The following is a 19937-nucleotide window of genomic DNA, read 5'->3' on the forward strand; positions in this document are numbered from 1 at the left end:
AGCTATGCTGTGCTCAACAGCCTAATGTGCTAAGTTGCTTCTCAGAGGAATAACCACTGATTGCAATCCCCAAACTTAGCGGCTTTAATTTGTGACCGTCCGCTTAGGGATTGACTACAGCCTCTGATGCTTTAGGAAGAAGCCATTACTGTGTTATGCTTCAGACACAGACCATGCACAATCTAGTTACTGTTTCCCACTTCACCATGTGAGGCATAGAGTCCATTAGATTTGGCCTTCTTAAAGGTCCCTGTCTTTTGGGTCAGAAATACTGGCCTTCTATAAACTCCTGGCAACTACAAAAGCAAGTCAGATTGGCATCAACAGAAGAAAACACACTTCCCCTTAGGACACTGCTCCCAAATGCTCCCACCAAAAACCTTTTTATTCTAAAGGCTTCTTCTTGGGATGAAACAAGTCCAGTGCTTTGTCCCCTGTAAGCTGGCATTTACAGAAGGATCAGAGGAGCTCATATGAGGAGTTCTTTGATTACAGGAGAACAGTTACATTGTTGTCAGTGCAGCACATGTGACTTCGCATGTGTCTGAGTAAAAAGGGAGCAACAGATGTGAAGGGGAGATCACTGCAACAGGGCAAGGATCCTGTTTCTAGTTTGAATGCACAGAAGGTGTCACAGTGCAGCTTGCCCTCTGTCTCAGCAGTCCTTGATTTTGCTTTCTAACATCACAGGCTAAATCAATTTCCCCCTTCTGGATCAAACTGGAATAAAACCTTAAGTAAAATGTCTTTTTCATAAAGGATATTATTCCCCTGCAGTGCCAGATGGGTCCAGAGACATGCAATTTATCCAATATCAGGAGGTGAATAGGGGGTTAGAAAAACCATTTTCTCAGTAGTCTCTTAAGCCTTTTTTCCTTTTGCTATCCCAGGCTAAGGTTCATCATTTCAGGTTTTTCCCCTACTGCAAGAATTAAAATACCAAGCAAGTACAGGAAGGAAGGCATGACATATGCTGAAGAATATTAACCTGAATTAGCTTTTGAAATAGAATCATTAAACAGATTCCTTACAAACACTCTCAAAAGTAACGTATTAATTTATTTGTGAAGGGATCTCACTCCCATTACAGTCACTTTAATTCTGAGTAAGTGATTAACTAGATTGCATGAGCTGAACAGCTCACGACTAGCAACAGTCAAGCTGGTGAAAAGACATCCAGAGGAAGTGAGGGAAGCTTGTCTGCACACAGGGAAGGCAGCTTTCTTAGGACATGGTATGGATCCACATGCAAGGGGTCTGTACTATGCAGAACCAGACAGAGGACCTTGAGAGCTCTAGGATCACAGCCAGAAGCATCTAGAGAGAACAGAGCAGATGCTGACTGTTCACTGTCCCCTAACACTCCAGTAGCTGGTGACACAGGCTGAAAGTGAGAGTAGGCACCATTTCATCCAGGTGTGGGAATAGCAAAAGAGAAAAATACAACAACAAAAAGCCAGTGGATTAAGACAAACAGCATTACAGATTTGTGACCTAGTCTTCAGGGCACAAAAAATGGCTGCACCCTCTGCTTTGGGCATTTTAGAAAGAGAGAGGGAGTTTGCAGAACTTCGTAACAGTTAGGAATTAATAATTTAAGCCCAGATCTCTGTGACCCGTTCCTTAGCTGGACAATTTTCTCTCTGTTGATACAGTAGGTGCAATTCCTTTGGTGGTGTTTGTTCTGTCACTTTCAAGGTCTTTATTTTCCAGAACTTGCAGAAACAGCATGCACATACATGAGGAAGTGTGAACTCTCAGCAGTATCAAAGGAAATAGCCTGTGCTGTCACCTGCACACTGGAAGAAAACTGCTCTGTATATTTAAGGATATCAAGAACTAGCTAGAGAAGAGAATTTCCAAAGACTCCTACTACTGTAACAGGAATGAATCGTCCATACTGCTGCTGTCCCAGCTCACCTTTCTGGCTCCTGAAGGCTGAGCACCTTTCCCAGGCAGAAAGGTAATGGTATTTGTTGCCTAGAGTCTAAGAAAAAAATAAGGTGAATATGTAAAATAAGGTGAATAAGTAAAACTCTGTTTTGGTTTGAGAACTGCCACACCTTGGCTACAAGCAGCCACAGAGATACTGTGGGAAGACACTGCGGGGTCAGGCTTGGATTCTGCCCATACCTGGAAGGTGTTTGCACACATCTAAGGAGCAGATTTGTGTGGCTGTTAGAAAAAAACACACAAGCTATGCAATAAATAGCACTCATCCCAATAAACTTCCTCGTCAGCAGACAAAATGCTTTTACCCCAGTTACATTTACATTTTATTCCAGTGATTTTGGAAGACCAGTAAAGATTTCATTCACATCCATTTTAAAACACATTGCTCACAAGCAGTCACAAGAACAACAGAAGTCTCCTGACTCAGTCCAGTTTTGCCCAGCCATCACAGACCACTAATTAAATGCAGGGCCACATGCCACCCCACTCCACTCACAAACAAATATACAGTTCACATACACTAACATCATAAGGGGGAGGGACAGCAGAAAGGAAATAGCAAGGAGCAAGCTATCCCAGCTATAGAACCCCTTTTGCCTACAGATCTCTTCCAAGTTATCCTGGGAAGCTGGCCAGATTAATTACACTGGTAGACCACACACAGCCCATGGGTAAGCAGCCTTTGCCTTGAAGAACCAACTTTGCTTTGTGAAACTTTCCCTTGAAAGCATTGTCAAAGGTGCCAGCCTTGGAGAAATAATGCTGCACAACCCTACCTTTGTTCAGCTGCTGTGTTTAGAGTTGTACTAGTTTAGAATTCAGTCTATTGCACCATGTTAGCAGATTGCTGTTGGAAGGGGAAGGCAGGGCTGTAGGAGGAGAATTACAAAACTAACCAGATCCTAGCCTGCTGGCTGGATGAATTCCAGAACACAAAGTCTGTTTTAATCACAGACACATGTACACATTTCCCACCATCTTTCAAATCTCCCTGCCAGATCCACTTCTTATGAATGAGCAAGGTATTGAAACCAGCAGGAATTCTGCTTTCACAAGGTCCAGAAATGCAAGATTCTCATGAATCTCAAATCCTGCTGGGTAAGAGAAACCAAGGGACCACACAGTGCACGCTAGATGGGGCCTGAGATTACTGCTAACTCAACAGGTTGCTGTAGAGCCAGGATTTTGTCAGTCACACATTTCAGTGCTCGTTTCTGGAAGCATCCTTTGAATAACATGCAGAAAGGACTAGAACTGGACTGCAATGCAAAGTCATGTTTTCTTTGGGTACCCAAAAGACTAGATGACCTTGCAAGTACCAGAAGCAGCACAGCATACTACCAGTGGCTCCCAGATGCCTTTCTGCAGCAGTGATCCTGTTTCTCTACAACCATAAAGACTCCAGGCACCATCTGATTTGCTGTGGGTGATCTAAAGTGGATCTGACTGTTCCAACCCTCCGTCCTGACAGCATAGGCCACAAACCGACATGTACATCCCTGTCTGAAACACTCTGACATGAATTAGCTTGATCTAAAAGAGGATATCCTCTAAGGTGCTGGACTGTGAAACAGAGATTGTGTTCTCTTACACCAGCTCTGCTCTGGAAAGGCAACCTCTTTCAGAAGGGCAGTGGCAAACCACCTCAGCAGCAAAAGCCAGAGCACTTAGCCTTGTGAGAGTGAATGGCAACTGGACTCCTGACTCAGTTGTGGGCACATCCGCCTGCAGAAAGAAGACTAAATCCAACAACTCTGAGAAAGAGAAGAATTAAGAAAGTCTGCTGTTAAAAGGGCTAAGTATCTTCCAAAGTTGCTTTCTTAGACATGCAAGACGTTTACTGTGGGGGACCTTTGGACCACTTCCTGTCTTGATTTTCTACACCTTTCTGGGGTGCTTTTCCCCTGCTTATTTGAATTCATTTCATGGAGTAGTTGCCAGCCTGGCATAAGCCCGATATACTTAGCCTAGTTATTGCTAATTACATAACACCTCAGCAACGGATAGTACACCAGTCAAACCCAGCAAGATGTTATCTCAGTAAGCAACTGTTTGCAGCAAAACAATTAGGAAAACTAAAATCAGCACTTATAATACTTCTGTCACTGCTGGTAAATTGCAGGCAGCATCTTTGTTAGGACTAGCTTGTTACAAACCAAGCAAAATCCACTTACAGGAAAGAGACTCAAAAGTGGGTGGAAGAAGGAACGTGGCAGATGAGAAAGGCAGTACTGGTCTTCTGTCTGCCTTCTCTGAGGGGGCAGCAGGTGGTTCAGTGGCACAAATACCGCCTTCCTAAAAAAATAAGTTTAGTCTTCTTAAAAAAAAAAAAAATCTCATGTCAAAAACATCTCCAAGAAAGACTTCCATAATAAAACTGAAAGTGCAGTGAAAGCCCCTGCTGACTTCCTGACAGGGCAATAAAACTCCTGTGTCATCCAGGAGAATCACCAGAAAACTGACCACAGTGACTCTCAAGTGTCAAGACTTGAGTAAAAAGCGTGACCTTCAATCTCAAATCTTGAGCCAAGGTTGTCAAATGCTGAACAAAAAGCTCAATAAATTCAGACCCTCTCTGGAGTAAGAGGAGGAAAAACAAGAAAATGCAATAAATGAAGCTAAAAATCACCAAGCCAAGATTACAACACAGGCTAAGCTAATCAAAATGGCTCAACTTCAACCCCAACAACAGCCAGATACAATCACTAATAATACTACACACCTTGAACAATGATTGAAACATTTGGCATCAGCCCATCACTCATGGAATCCACTTTCACTGATCTTCGGTGGAAGATCTGGAAACAATGAAAACATAGGATTCTTTAATATCCAGCCACAGACAATATGAAAAAAGTCAGTAAAAGCACAAATGAATAAAACAGTTCTAAATTAAGCTAAAGGGATGGGATTACATGATTTGTTGTTGTTAAATGCCCTTTTAAGGATGTAGCAAATCCTGATATTCAGAAGTCACCATGAAGTAAAAGCCATTTGTATTAAGTGTATACACACAATATATATATATGCTTATATAGGCAAGTCTTTCTTGGATGCAGGATAATTTGAAATACTGAGGTCAGAATCAGAAGTATGCAAGAAATTCTATCAGAAAAATGGATCATAGAATGGTTAAGAAAGACACAAAATATGGAGCTGACTGTGCAACATAAAACTCTAAAGTTTCTTGGAGAGCTCTGCATGAGCACAGCCACCAACTTCTCCACATCACATTGTGGGATTAAGGCCTATTTTAAAGTCTCTAAACAAAACAGCCTGGAGCATAATTCAGTCAGAACTAAGCTGAAAAACCAAGTTTAGGTCTGAATATTACAAACACTTTTATAAGAAAAAAATAAATAAAAAAATAAAAATAAGAGACAAGGCTCGGTTACTCATTCAGACGTGAGTATCATGTATTAATGACAGAATGAAGTGAAAGCATGGTGGGTATCACCTTGAGTTCTAGGATTGTAATTTCACTGTTAACATCTGAATCCACATTCACAGTTTGAAACCACCTCCAATTGCACTGCTTGTAGGGGTTAAAGCATTTTAGCTAGTTTCAGAAACAGACACCAGCAGTGAGAAAAAAAGTTCCCTAGACTGCTCAGCTAATCTCCATTTCTTTCCCTTTTTCCCTTTTCCTTACCTTCATTTTCTCAGTTCATTTGTGCCCTCTGAAGCCCATCCAGATTTCAAAGAAAGTCATTACAACAGTAGCATCAAAAAGTATTGTTGCACAACTGAAAAGGGATGTTTATGCTTTATTGCTACAAGAAACACTAGATAGAAAAATACCTGTCAGGTAATCTAGTCTTTCCATCCCATTCAGAATTACTTTCCACCACAAAGTATTTTTCTAACAGAATATTATAGAATACCTGAGGAAAAAAAAAAAAAAAAAAAGAGAGAGAGAAAAAGAGATGAAGGTGTTTATGAAATACGGCAGATCCAGATGGTGTTTCCAAACAACAGAATACTGTATGCATTTCTAAATAAGTTACCATGTTTTATAGCACTCAGTATGTAGCATTTCAGAGGGACAATTTCAAACATGCAAGAGAAGATGGACCAGCATTTATTTATATTGCTAGTTACTAAGCTCAATTCCAGGCATGTATGGGTTGAAAAGTTAAAATAAATTAATAAATTTAAAAAAAAAAAAAAAAAAAGAAAGAAAGAAAGAAAGAAAGGAAAAAAAAAAGAGTACATCACAAAAGCTCTAGAGTTGCTTCCCTCTGCTTGGGTACTCTGCCTGAGAAGGTTTTTAAAACTCAGGTAATACCCAGTAACAGAGGGAGACTGTTGGGAGACTGTTTCCTCAACTAATATTTAAGTGCACTAGTGCCACTTCATCCTTTCGTTCAACTTCACAAAAAAGAACTTGCTTTTATATCTACTGTAAATATTTAGATAAGATGCATATTCTGCAGCCAACAGAAACCAAGAAAGATAATTCTGTAATATGCAACTCACTGAGGCTGCATGCATTTTCAAAGCAAGGTTCAGAGAATGCAGAGTTTTTGACAGAGTTAAAGAAAGCAACAGCCACACAGCCATTTACAACTTAGAAGGGAAAATAAATGCAAATAAAAAGCAAATTACTTACCAATACTACAGACTGCTTCTGCCTTAAAAATGAATGACCTTTAGGACCCAGGAAGGGTATGGGGCACATTCTGGCACATATCCATTGCCCTGACCGACTAAGAATTCACAGCGCTTAGCCATCCAGATCAAAAGATGAATGTTTCTTCCAAAGGTAAAGCCCACCATTTAAACAAACAACAGTTATGGTTTAGGTAACAGTACTGCTGCTGCTATTTCTGCTGTGAGTATTCAATCAGCCACTTATGTTCATAAGGAGTCCGTAAGGTGATAGTGTCAATGCTCTCCCAAACATGTAATTAGATGGGCTAACATCAGGGCTTTACTAAGTCACAAATGCAGGTTGTAGAGAATAGCGAGTGAGAGTGTGTGTGTGAGAGAGAAAGCGAGAGAAAGGGGAGAGGGAGAGTAGAATTATAAATTGATCTAATTTGGATATAATACAAGCTGCACATGTGGACTGAGAAGAGTCTCTGGCCCATAGTGTGTAAGCTGTCACCAAACTGTATTTTGTTAATAATTCGTATCTGTAGCCATTGAATTAAGCCAGCCGAAGTGCCACCTACCCAGGTATCTAAATACAGTCAGCATAGCTATCACTTAAACAGCTACAGCTTGGTTTTGCTTAATATGGTTTCTCCTAAAATTCTGACAGCTGCTTGAATGCTCTAGTAGCTTTTAGCCAAATTATTGCAAGATCTCCATTTCCATTTTAAACCCTGAAAATAGGTGTATATTTTACTAATAACCAACCAGTGCTTTCAAGGTCAACAGAGGAAAAGGATTAAAAAACCGTACAAATCAAAAATACTATATATAAAGTCTTACACAGATACCCATTCTAAATTATTTCACATTTATGCTCAACACTATCGGTCAAAAAACAGCTGTTTTGCTTTCATTTCTGTCATTCATTTTGATATCCCAAAGTACTGTCACCAGGAGGAGATAAACATTAATTGTGACGAAACACTGCTTTCTGGAAATTCTTAATTTCTCCAAATGTCCTCACTACATATTTGGGTGTGCAGTGGTAGAGATGTACCTCAAACAGCCAGAAACCTCAGATGAACATCAGCTGTTCTACATGTGCAATTTTAATCATACAATCTGATAACCAGAGGACAAAATATTTAAGAATATCTGGCTGTGATTATTTTGCTTTCAAACAAAGTATTATGGCAGTAAGCATTATTTACTCACATAAAGATTGCTAGAGCCACAACGACCTAGAAACTGAAGGATTTTATTAAGAGTAGATTACGTCCCTCCAGAACTTGACACAGCATGGTTCTTTCTGCTGCAAACGCACAGGAGCTATCACTTTGGTTAAAGGTAGATGCTCCCTTTATGTCCAACGTACATAAGTGGTATAAGATTCCATGTCACAGAAGATAGCAGTATTTCCACACTGGTCAGCTTGTAGGTCATATTGTTGTCTAAACATAACTACACACACACCATGCCACCCCCCAAAAGAGCTTTGCTATCTGCATTCATCCTATGCAGTTAAACAGTCTAGTTGTTGTACTATGGAAAAAAAATTGAATATCTACAAATGTTCATAAGCACAACTGCTAATTAATAACCACTCTACTTGCACCTGATATTTGTCTGTAGCTGGATATGGTTCCCAGGCATCTGGATCTGTAGTGGCATCTTTGAGATTAGGAACTAAACATTGCCAGATTTGTAGTTAAAATTTTCATTCATGAAATAGTTTAATTATATAGTGTATCAAACTCATTGTAGGAGAAGTAAACTAAAGTAAAGTATTTACAATACCTGAATCCAATCCTCAATCACCTACTTTATTATTCGCTATATACATTCTACCTACATAAAAATGTACGTGTATAAGTGTATGTATACAAGTGTATCTATCATCAACGTGGAAGTAAGAACTACATATTTTCCTTAACACTGTTAACAATTATTAAATACCAGTTGCACACAGCACTTTTATATATTCCAGTAGGGAACACAGAATAAGGCAGCATGAGATAGCTGCAAGCTCTAGGGAGACAAGCTTAATCCACTAATAAATCCACCTGGACCTCAACAGATGCCATCTCCTGTCAAAGCCATTAGAAAACACTCGATCATTTGTTCCTGTTTTGACTGCCATGTAAAGCATAATCAAGATCATCACTTCTCAAGAAACATCTATCTTTGGACCTTACGATTTATTTTTTATTTTTTACCTCTTTGCAGAACACCAACAGCATCCCCATTTAAATGCCACAGACACGGCAAGGGATAGTTAAATTATTCCAGCATGGCATTAGCAGAGCCAACTAATTGTGCTCCTGGGTCCCATCTAGCTATTGTGTGTTTGTTGGTCATACTGCTCTCCAGGCTTTGCACAGTCCCTGTCTCCAGATAGCCGTGAAGTATCCACCTGCGTGCATACAGGCTCACATGACACATATCTGTGTCACAGTTGTATAACAAAACAGACAAAAAAACTAGTAGGTGAGCTGTCAAAGGGCAAGGAAAAAGCAGATCTGCTCAAGAACAAATAAGGTAATACATGTGTTTGGAGCAAACCTAACAAGTGGCAGGTGCTGATAGTACAAACCCTAGAAAGCACAATGGAAGTAGAAGAGTCAAGAACAATAGGACTTTTGTGTTCTCCTCCAAGTCATCACAAATCTTCAATGAAAAAAAAACTTCCCTATTTATGAAAGGGAAAAGTGCATTAGTTACCAAAATATTAACCATCCACTATTGCTTTACCTGTCTTAATCCAGTGCTGGGAGCAGAGATTTTAAAGACGTGTGGCAAAACCACTCAGCAAAGACCTGCCTGAAGATCTGAACAGACATTTTGCCTGAACACCAACTGAACAGAAATTGCAGCTACGGCATTCAGCCAGACATGAGTCATGCCCATCACAATGAGAGCTTGCTGAGTTTAAAAAGAACAGATTGGTGTAACCTTAGGCCTTTAGGAAAGTAAATACTAACTACCAGTTGACACCAACAAGTCCTGCTTTCTAACAAAGTGTTTTGATTTCTGTATGTGTCATCTCAGAAGTCATCACTCTGTCCCTATTGTCACATTTTTAATTGCGTCATACACTGCAATCCCGATGCTCATTGGACTAGTACCTTGACCTTGTAAATCACTGGTATTGTCATGCAATAAGATCATGAGGAAACATCACAAACCACAGTTAAACATTATTCACAGTACACCTATCAGACAAAGATCTTTTTTTTTTTTTTTTTAAGAAGCAAAATCAAATTTATTGAGGGAAATAAAAGGAAACTGCAGAACTTCACTTCCATCATTTGCAGTTATCTCATTCTTTCCTATATGACTGCACACACAACTATCTATACACATTAACAGCGAGCACATGACAATGACCGGGTGGTCAGGAACCACCTTCTTCACTGCCACCAAAAGATTTTAAAATACCCCTTTTTCCTTAGTTTTGCATAATCTGTGTGGACATAAATCATCTGAAAATAGCTGTAGCCTTTAAACAATAAAAATTTAAGAAAAGGATAAGACCTCATTTAACTAGGTTTCAGACCAACATACATTAATGCCAGCAAACATTACAAAGAGGGCAGATGATGCAGTCAGCCACATTAATGGGCTTTAGGGAATTGTACGACATAAGGAAAGCACAAGTGCTTTACAATCAACAGTTTGCACCTAACCACAAACACCTGGATGAGAGTCCCTCAATCCTGGGAGAGGGGAAAAATAAAACAAATAACAGAGCAGCTGTTCTACATATGCGTTAGACTCAGCTTGACTTATCACAAGACACCAGGCAAAAGTAGCATCAAGAATGTGTAAAAACAGCCAGAAACAGAACAAGGTGCTCGGCCTGTGTTGCACACATACACAAGATGACACACACCAGCTATGAAGGATTAAAAAAAAAGTAGAGGACATTTTGAAAGTGCATGCAGCTCACTGATGATACTTTATGGGCACCCACATCACTGCAAAAATCATCACTGGGTTCTAGCAGGTACCATTTCAGATTGACACAGCCAGCCGTAAACCTCTCAGTTATATCTATCTTTCATTTCTCAACTCCAGTACAAATAACGGGTTACAATGTTTGCTATCACTATGACTGATGTGGATTTCACACAGGTACAGTGCTCTCCAAGATGGAACAAAGTGGGGGATAGTTGTATCACTTTACGAATACTTTGCATAGTTCCATTCGATTGTTTGAGATGGACAGTTTGCTGTAGGTAAGATCAAAGAGTGGTGGAGGAGGAATCTGACAGGAAAGAAAAACTACAACCTAGATAGGGATCATCCCAGCAAATTCCAACTACAATAGACAGGCTATTACCAATGAAGAAGCAATCTGTCTTCAGCCAGAAATGTGACATTGCTCCTTTTCCAAAGTTTAAAACAATAAAAAAAAAAAGATGTGAGACAAACAAACAATCATGCCAAAACATTGGTCTGTTAAAGGAAAGAATGAGCTAGGCCAACTAGCACACACTTTCAGAGCACGCAGACAGTGGCCAATCCAATCTGCAAGATCTAGAGTCACCTGGCACCACAACGAAAGGTGAAAGATGCAAAAAACCCACAGAGACCCTTCCTTTGGTTAGCTTGTGTGCTATTTACCTTTGGGTGGAGAAATAAATGGGTGTTTTCAGTTTTCCATGGATGAATCACTTGGCTTACCCAATGGGGAACAAGTGCTCTGGCAACAGACAGCAATGTACCTAGGCAGATGGTAAAAGTGGTCTTTGATACAATGCAAGAGTATATTAGCAGTACAGACAGCATCATAATTGTGCATTACCAGGCATGTGCGAGACCCAGAGGCAATCCAATCAAGCAGAGCAGTCAGCCAGAGCCAGATAACATGGCTTAGAAATACTGCCATTGTCTTCACTAAGGCTAGACTGCACAAGCCAGGCCAACCCACAGAATGTCCCACAAACTGGTCAGGAACCAAACCATGGTTCCAGGCACCAACCTGAATCCTTGCATCTCTCTCCATACCAGCTGGCATGGAAAGGGGAGAGCAACATTTGTACCATTTCTTACGCATTTCCAAGAAGATAAAAGAAGCATACAGGTATATTAACTGTCCTCTTCCCTACCTGCCTGCCTTCCACAGGGAGAAACACTTTATGTAATGACCACTTCATGCCTCCTCTGGCACAGAAGCAACATGATGACTGTTATTGGACCAACAGTATCAGTCAAACATGTCCTAGAGATCTTTAGAGTGCTTCTTAATGCAGCAAAGACTGACACTCCCCAGGACAGTCAAGAGTTTGGCCAGTTTTATTTGTATGCAAGCTTGCATAATACTCATTTTCATAAAATGAAGTGTTCTTTTTCCTCCCAAAATATACATGAAATTCTATTGGAATATGCTTCCTTATGTACCTCCCTTACCATGCTCTCTGCTTCTGGGCACATGGCCAGAACAGTTCTGCTCTCCAGATGCCAATCTTGTTTTTCTCTGGACTGATATTGGAATGAGCAGATCAACAAAGGACAGCAGTGGAACCCTCTTTAGTACGAACGAAGGTCAAAACATTACGTGGCAGCAAGTTTTCTCCTCTGCCAGCAGCAACAAAAACAGTGACATGTTCTGCATAGGTAATGATTGCAGCTTATATTCACATACTCAAATTTCCAAATACTGTCCTGGTAACATGATGCAGGTCCTCTCAATGAACTATGTTTTGAAAGTTGTCTTCTCTGAACATCTGGAGTAATGCTGTTTTCCCAGTCTCTGGCAGGCCATAAAATAAAAGACTTACTGACAGCCAAAAACACAATAAATAAAATAATAATAATAAAAAAAAAAAAAACACAACTCTGTTGTGGTACTACACAACAGAGCCATCTTACAAACCATTCCTATCCCCATGTTGCAAAGAGATTTTTATGCTGTCACCTTAATAATGCAATAAAAGGCAGAAAAGAGCTTTAGTTATAAGTATCAAAATATAAAATTCTACCCAGAGAGTGCTGAGAAGATAAAGTCTTTTCTCACATACTAGAAGTGACAGTTTTGCATTAGAAAGCAGCAGTACAGATTTAAAAGCTCCAGGAAAACCTGTACTAAAGGCACGGAAAAATCAAAGTGCAGCTGCTCTTTTTACTGCTTAAATCATTATATATTAGCAACAAATCTTGTTGTTGGCCAACAGTCAGAAATGGCATACGGCCAATAAAAGGTTCAGTGGAGTTTTCCATCTGTCACTGAAATCAGCTATGGCTCCAGCTTATACATAGTAAGTTTAGTGTCATAATTATTTGTGTACTAGACATCAACCATTCATTCTAACATAATCATTTGACTACACAATTTGCTAAATATACTGCCCAAGCAAAGCACTACATAACCATGTATCCCATGCATTTCAGTTACATTTATAGTACATAGTACTAGCACTAGGGAGAGGTAAGCATGTGAATAGAGGGTGGGGTCTTGCAATAATAGGTTATACAAATAGAAACACACTGAAGTATCCTCTCAGTATGTAACAAAGACATTAAGAGGCAACCATGATCTTATTAAAAATCAAAACACACAGGATAGTAAATTTGTGAGTGGCCACCACTTCTAATTTGCCCCTGCTTGCTCATTCCAAATACCAGGCATATGGATTTACCTTGCTGTCTTAATGTCCTGCCAGCACTAGAAGGCTGACAGACAAAGCTTTCTTGTTTCACTGTAGCTTCAGCAAATACCTTAATAAAAACATTGTTTGATTTTTTTTTCCATTCATTTTTAGCACTCTCAAGCAACGATATTTTCCTCCCTCCCCCACAGCACTCCAGCACTACAAATCCTGCACTGATAGGTCTTTAGGGCTGCATTTAGATCTTGATTTTTCAGACAACAGAATTTATATTTCAATCAGCCATGAGTCACAGACTTTTTGGCCCCAAATTCCACCACAGGCACATGTGTACTGCAATTTTCTATTTAAGTCAGGAAAAACTTGTAACATTCATAAATACAGTTCTTTAACAATGGTAGGGGAAGGAAAAATAAATAAATATGTTCCAAGTCATTCTGGAAGTCAAACCCAAAACATTTGTTTATGCAAGTTTGCAACAGCCCTTTCTCTTCCTTAAGCTTCACTGCTCCACATCTTCTACAAAAGAACTAACAAAGAAGTTTAGAGCTACCGGATCTGACCTGTGACTGCCTCTTAACTTTTAGAATTGGGGATGCTGGGAGCATGGTAAAGAGAGATGCAGGAATTCACTGAAACTTTTTGTAATATTTAATAACTCTTTTGCGGTTTGGTCAGAGCTGGCACAACTTCACAGCAATAAGCTGATTTGCACAGAAGTGAGTGCATGGCTCCAACAGATGATAGCAGTTCACAGGGACAGTTTTTTGCTGCAAATAAGGTTCTATGCATAATGCTGCTTGGCTCTTCAGAAAAGGAAGATGAGTAGAAGCAGATTGCTTTATTTTTTAAAATATAAATTATAAAAACTGACAAGGGGTAAAGTGCTCAACTCAGATATCTAAATATTACTTACCTTGATAGGTACTGGGCCCACAGAGTACTCAGTACATTCACATGAGGCTAGCAGGACCCATTCCAGAGCAGCAGATGGAAAGCAGGTAGGATAGCCTCAAATACCCAAAGGTCAAACACCTACAATTACAGAACAGAATTGAAGCCTAACACATTCAAACTCTTGCACAGAGGATATCCCATTAGGCAGATCCAATATTCAATAACTCAAAACAACCAAACTGAGCATTTTAAAAGTTGGTTTAAATCTGCACAATTTTCTTGATTGCTTCTGTAAAATTGAAAGAAATATTCAAATCAGAAAACAGATCAAAACAAAGCATTTCCAAGCAGAGCTTTTAAAGCCCTGTTTTAAAATATTTGCAATCATTTGTCCTGTCTTGAAAGCTGGAAATTTGTGCAAGCTCTCTTACCAGGAGCATCAACTCACTGGACAGACAGGAAATACAAACAGAACAAAAGTTCAAAGAAGTGGTTTAAGAGGAGGCAGTTTTACACAGACCCCAGGGAGGAACTGAAGAATGTGCAGTGCATGCTGTGAAAAGTCTCCCTCAACCTTGAATTAGAAGGCTCTTCAAAACTAGGAACTGTTAAACTGAGAAGAATCAAAAGTGGGCACACTCAAAGGTCAATTCAAGAGAAAAAGGGAAATGAACAAATAGACCAAACACTTGGTTTGTGTGCACTGCATGTCCCAGAATCAGAACAGGCACAGAAGGTAAAGAAGAAAGAGGTAGCATTTTCCACTACCTGAAAAACAACAAGTTCTGGGACAGATGAATATCACCAAAAATTCTTCTACATTTGATTCATCAACAAAAGTAGGGTCAGGCAAGATCCATGGGAGCACAGATGCACACATTCAACTCTTCTCTAGAAGACACTGTTTCCTCCCTCAGACTGAGCAGAGGACTGCATTTGGTGTCTCAGTTTTCAATAGGAAAACATAAGACATTCTCCTTGATTCTCAGAGATTTTGTATTGGCTTCAGTGGGCATGAACTCCAGAAAAGCATGATGAGAGGCTATACGCTGTCCTAGCCCAGCAGCCCAAACTCTTAAACATTACCAAATAAAAACGCATTTCCAGCTAATGGAAGTGATATAATTGGGGAAAGCGTGGAGGAAGATCACAAAGCTGAAGCTGTTCACAACTGCTTCCTCCTCAGCAGGAAATGATGGTGAAAAAAAATCCATCCATTTAACTACACATTTCTCAATGTGGCAGATGAAATTCAGCAACAAAACACTAAAGAAAGGAAAAACTAAAGCTTTATATTTACAATATAAAATACTCCGAACCACCTATTCTCACTCAAGGAAGAGATACTGAACATAAAAAGGTAATGCAGTGAAAGCATCAACTGAATGCCCAGCAGCACTGGAAAGGGAAAAACAAAACAAACAAACAAAAAGCAAACAAATATTAGGAATTATAAGAAAAATAACAGAAGATATCTTTATGCCATTCTATAACTCAACAGAATAGATACATCTTGAATATCATGTTCAATACTGAGCTCCCTTTCACAAAGGGAGAGATAGAAAAGGTACAAAGGCCAATAAGGATAACTAAAGGAACAAAATTATTTCTGCACACAGCACAGTTACACGCACTCTGGAAAACAGATGGCTGAGGGGGGAAATAAAACAGAAGCTGCATGTTGTGGAAAAGGATAGCAAGGAAAAACTGTTCAGTGTCTACTCTAATGCAAGGAGAGAGGAAACAACTGCTTGAATGATGAGAAAGCAGGTTGAAAACTAACAAAGAAAGGTGTTGCTTCATGCTGCTTGTAGTCAGCCTGTGGAACTCATTGCCTCAGGGTGCTACAGATAACAACTGCTTCACATGTTCAAAAGTGAATACGCCAGTTGACACAAGGAAAAAAGCCTATCAAGAAAGCCTACCAAACACAAATACACAAATCCTGGGCTGCAGCTGAAGAGAGCAGACTGATAATGTACCCAAACATGCCTGCCCTCACCTTACACTGTTAGAACAGCACTATTACCATTGCCAGAAACAGGACCGGACTAAACTGAGCAGTGACATGATCCACTAAGTCTGTTCTTATGTTAACAATATGTCTGATATGTGAGATTCTGAGACAAGGCTGTTGCATACAGACTCACCAAACAACACCAGCTGCTGCACAAGACCGACTGCTCTCTAGCTCTTTGACTCTACCAAGCACTTGGACCACAGAAGAAAGCAAGCTCAGTGCTTGCTCCAAAACAGCTTTCTTAGCTTGTCATGGTAAGCAGAACCAGCAGCAGCAGTGAAGGGACAGGAGGAGTAGAAATTTGTCATTTTTTTCTTCCCCCACCAGAAGGCTTTGTCTCTGCTAGCACTGAGAAATCAAAGACTTGCTCTAGCTGAGAAACCTTTTGCAATTGACAGAACCTTTAATATTAATTCAGAAAAAAAGGTAAACTGAAAATTGTTTATAAAAACATATATCAGTAAACCAGTCAGCACTGAAAGAGCCTTATTGTAAAGCAGGAGCAGGACAGCAGCTGGCTGCCATTTCAGTCGTCTACTTATAAAAAAGAACAGAGCATGGAAGAAGTCATGTAAATTTGCACATACTATGTACATTGTCTTCGTGATTGCTGATTATGTTTATCAGTGATGACTGATCACTAAGAAATTATGCTTCCAGTGGTGGGGAGACAAACACATAAGCTAGCAGCATTTAAAATGGATGAGAAAACTCTTAAATTATAAGGAATTTAGAATATCTGAGAATATGAGGAACAGGATGGAGCAACATAAAGATATAACAATTGTTCTATGCTGAGGGAAAAAGTTTCAGCCCTATCACATCTGTCTCTTTGTAGCTACAATATGCTTCTTGTGAAAGATACAGTATTATCTATACATTTTATGCTAGAAATTAGGCTATCAATATACTTATTTAAGGTATAATAAAAACTCATAATTTGTCTTAGAAAATTAAAATATGTGTCATACATAATTAAAATATGTGTCTGCATATATAGCAATTCCCAGAAAATATGTAAAGTTTTAAATAACCTTCATTTCATGGTGGAGTTTTTTTAAAGTTAGCGTTGTGAAGGGATAATCAGTAGTGACTCACTATCAGTTTATGTGAGCTTGGAAGAAACTAAGTCCTTGTACAAAAATACAAAACTGCATTTATGTTGATGAGATCTCTCATGAGAAAGCAGTGGGGGGACTGCACCAAAGCTCTCTAAAGAGACATTCTCAGAGTTTGCAAGAATTTTATGCTTCAGTTGTCTGTGCTGCTCAGTTTGAACAGTAATAGTTCTGTCATCTCCTTGACAGAAGCACAGAATTGATTTTGTTCCTTCATTTCATGCAGAGCTTACAGTGTTTCCAGAGGAAAGACAGGCGTCTGCACACATAACTTGTGTATTAGTCTGGATATAATTTACATGAGCTCTACCCAAAGTGTAAACTGGGAGAACCAAGGAGTTCCAGCTGAATTTCAGCCAGCGTTTGTAAATTCCAGGTTCACAGAGCTATCTATTCAGACCATCTTTTTGGCATACTGCCACTTAGATATATATTACCAGAATTATCTGCTCTTCAATTCATTGTTCTCCCTCTTCATTGCAGAAGAAGCAACAGTCATGCTTCACTGTCTAGCCAGGCTGCCACAGAGGCCCCTCCTCCAGCTCCCTGGGGCGTGTTCTCTGCTCCCCCCTTTTCCACTTGAGCGAAAAGCACACCCATGGAGCAAGCAAGCAAACTGCTCGCCCCCATCCCCCTAGCTTCACCCCTGAGGCTGCACAGGGGTGATGGGAGGAAAAGAGAATTTCAAGGAGCTTATCACAACACACAATGTTGAAGTAACAAAAGGTTAGCATCACAGATACTGCACCAAAAACCAAAGGTATTTTAAAACACAAGGACTCTCCTCTAGGCTGATGCACAGCAACATAACCCAACATAAAGAAGCAGGTTGTTTTTTTTTTGTTTGTTTGTTGTTGTTGTTTTTTGTTTTGTTTTGTTTTTTTTTTTTTACAACACATTTGTTTACAGATCAATTTCTGAAACACAAAAACATCCTCAAATCAACACCTATTACATTGTAAATAATGCTAGTACATGCTGATGTTATCTGGTGAAACAACTTGGTAGCCTGTAAGACAGAATTAAATGTGTCGCTTCTCTGATATGTCAATAATAATTATTTTTCTAATGCTTGTTTAGTTATAGGAATACATGAAAAGAAGCAATCACATTAGAGAAAACATGATTTGATGTTGTTTGTATACAAATGCTTATGTACTGAGAGTTTGTTTCATCTCCTGAGATATCACTGAGGTTACAAACTTGCAGGCAATAACCATAATAATAATATTATAATCATAAATAAAAATGGAAATCATTATTCTTATGTAGAATGTAAATTCCTAAGTACTTACAAACTCAAGGTCAGCTGAAAGTTGCCAGAGAAGCAACAGTTTCATTAGCAATGCAACAAAAAAAATAACAACAAAGCTTCAACAAACCCAGGAGACTCACTAAAACCGCAGAGGCTGTGACACAAAGGCTTCATCACACAGTGATGAACATCTACATCTCCAAAACAGTATAAGGGAACTACACCAAAATGATGGCAGGCAGCGAATGAAGCCAAGTCTCAAGACAGCCAGAGTGCAGAGCCAAAGTAAAAAAGCCATAGAAAACATCTTAAACAAGAGGGGAAGCATATACTCCAGAGTAAGTACTAGCACAAGGTTTTCTTTAGGGTCAACAGAAAGGGCAGCAAAAACAACACAGAAGGGGAAGCAAAAGTCAACCTGAGAGGGACCAGAACTCTGTGGTGTATAAAACTGGCAGTAGAAGAAGAGTTTAGAAATTGCAAGCAAGGAACCATTTTAGGTTTTTGGTTCTCCTTTGTCCAGAGAAAAAAGACCTTGCCTTTCCTATATTTCAGGGGGAAAAAAAATAAAATAATAATTAAAAAAAAGAGCTTGTGTTAAAGAAATACTTGAATACAGTATTTAACTCTCCCAGATGTTTTCCGGTGAATTTACCTGCCCCGTTGATACAACGCTGCACTAGAATAGACAGATTGACAGATTCCTTTGATGTCCTGAACAGATGATCAAATCATCCAGTGAGCAAACTAAGACCATGAGAAGTGGGCTATAGTTTCACCTTAGCCAAAGAGATAGCAGATTAAATGAGACAAGTAAGTCTTTGGGCCCAAAGATGGGAGGCACAACTTTATATGGTTGAGCCAATAGGAAAAGAGGAACCCCCAGGCACGAAAATGAGCAGATTCAATCTTCTCCAGCTGACAATACTACACTCTCTTTTCATCAGATATTCATCTGAGGACAAGGAAGCAAAATTACCACCAAAGAATTTCTACCTTTTTTGACATTGTGGGTAGCCTAAGTCAAGCTATGCCTTTGCCAGGCTAGGAATACGAACAAAGCTCCAAAGCAAATGAGACCCACACGACCATCAGGAATGACTTTATTTCACAGCTAACACAAAAAATATTCCACAATTGTAAATCCCCACAGAAGACAGCAGCTTCAGATGACTCCCCAACCACACCTACCTCCCCTTGACTCTGTAGCCCAAATGCTTTTCATGGTCTGTCTGAAATAACCTCGTCACTCACTCAGAGACTGCAATATAGCTGGAAGCAGCCAAACAGCACAACAGAAAAGCTGGAAGCTTCCCACATTTAGCTCACAGACATATTAACACTGAAGTCTAACTATGAACCACCAACAAGCATACACTGTTCACAGCTTTGCAGCTTAGAGTGAATAAAGAAATATTCACCACATGTGCAAGGCCAGAACACAAAGGCCAAGAGCTCTAGAAGAAATTTGACTCACACCAGCT

Source organism: Aythya fuligula, chromosome 11 (assembly GCF_009819795.1).
Source record: "Aythya fuligula isolate bAytFul2 chromosome 11, bAytFul2.pri, whole genome shotgun sequence".
Classification (NCBI taxonomy): domain Eukaryota; kingdom Metazoa; phylum Chordata; class Aves; order Anseriformes; family Anatidae; genus Aythya; species Aythya fuligula.